Source organism: Etheostoma cragini, chromosome 1 (genome assembly GCF_013103735.1).
Source record: "Etheostoma cragini isolate CJK2018 chromosome 1, CSU_Ecrag_1.0, whole genome shotgun sequence".
NCBI classification, from domain to species: Eukaryota; Metazoa; Chordata; class Actinopteri; order Perciformes; family Percidae; genus Etheostoma; species Etheostoma cragini.
This window is the reverse complement of record NC_048407.1, coordinates 11,085,520-11,087,115: the sequence shown is the minus strand read 5'-3', so window position 1 is coordinate 11,087,115 and position 1,596 is coordinate 11,085,520.

Genomic DNA, 1,596 nt, shown 5'->3' with positions numbered 1-1,596 from the left:
TAATGTCTTGCAGTTAAGGATGGGTTTAAAATTTCTTAATGAATACTTTGATTCCCACTATGAATGAAATTCTATAATAATATAATAATTTTTTTTTATTTTATTGTCAGGTTCACTCCTGTTGAGCTTGCTTTTCTGGCAGAGTATACCAAGACTATGAGCCCAATTGCAAAGGCGCTTGATGTCCTCCAGGGAGAGGCCAATGTACAGATGGGATGGTTGGTACCAACAATAACACTACTCCAGACCAAGCTCCAGCACCTCTGCATTTCCTCAAAGTCCTGTTGGCCTTTGATTGAAGCACTTCTAGCAGGACTTGAAAAACGTTTTGGACAGATGCTTACAGATCCAGAGCTAATTGCCGCTGCCATTCTTGTCCCCAAATTCAAGACCTGCTGGACAAGTGATGAATGTATCCTAAAACTGGGCATGTCTTGCAATGTTTACTTTACACTTATAATAGTTCAAAGTCCAGCATTTGAAGTATCCCTAACTTAGTGCAAACAAAATGGCAATATTTATGTAATCATTATATATTTTTTTCAAAATAATGTTCTAAACCATCTTAGCCTGTTCAGTAACACTTGAAAATATATGTTTTTCTCGCCTTAATTTTTACTCTTAAAAAAGTGCTGCAGTTTCCACATGCTTTGGCCCTCTGGGATGACCCTGAGTTCATTGGGAAGTTAACACTCCCAACTTGTTGTGTGACACTAGGCCTTACTGACACAGAGCTACAGAGGTTAGAACACAGAATTTCTATTTCCGTCCAAGTAAATCATCTGAAAAATTAATAAAAAGCACTACTGTAAGCATATTATAGGGGCTATATACTAAAATAGTACCCTAGCCTCATGTCTCAACTTAGAACAGAGAAAATCCAGAAAAAAATGACTTATAAAATGGATTTTATATGAATGTATTTCTACAGATATGTCTGTGCGTTTGTCTTATTTCTTATTTCTAAAAAAGCCAAAAAAGTGCTAAATACAAAACTTCTGAAATACAAAAGCACATCCACATCACTCACAGATATGTCTGAAAGAAGTACATACATAGATTTATAGAAATAAGTAATCATAATTTTATGAAATGGTGACCCCGTTTTGCCTTCAGAACTGCCTCAATTATTCGTGGCATAGATTCAACAAGGTGCTGGAAGCATTCCTCAGGGAGTTTGGTCCATATTGACATGATGGCATCACACAGTTGCCGCAGATTTGTCGGCTGCACATCCATGATGCGAATCTCCCGTTCCACCACATCCCAAAGATGCTCTATTGGATTGAGATCTGGTGACTGTGGAGGCCATTTGAGGACAGCGAACTCATTGTCATGTTCAAGAAACCAGTCTGTGATGATTCCAGCTTTATGACATGGCACATTATCCTGCTGAAAGTAGCCATCAGAAGTTGGGTACATTATGACCATAAAGGGAGGGACATGGTCAGCAACAATACTCAGGTAAGCTGTGGCTTTGCAACGATGCTCAATTGGTACCAAGGGGCCCAAAGAGTGCCAGAAAATATTCCCCACACCATGACACCACCACCACCAGCCTGAACCGTTGATACAAGGCAGGATGGATCCATGCTT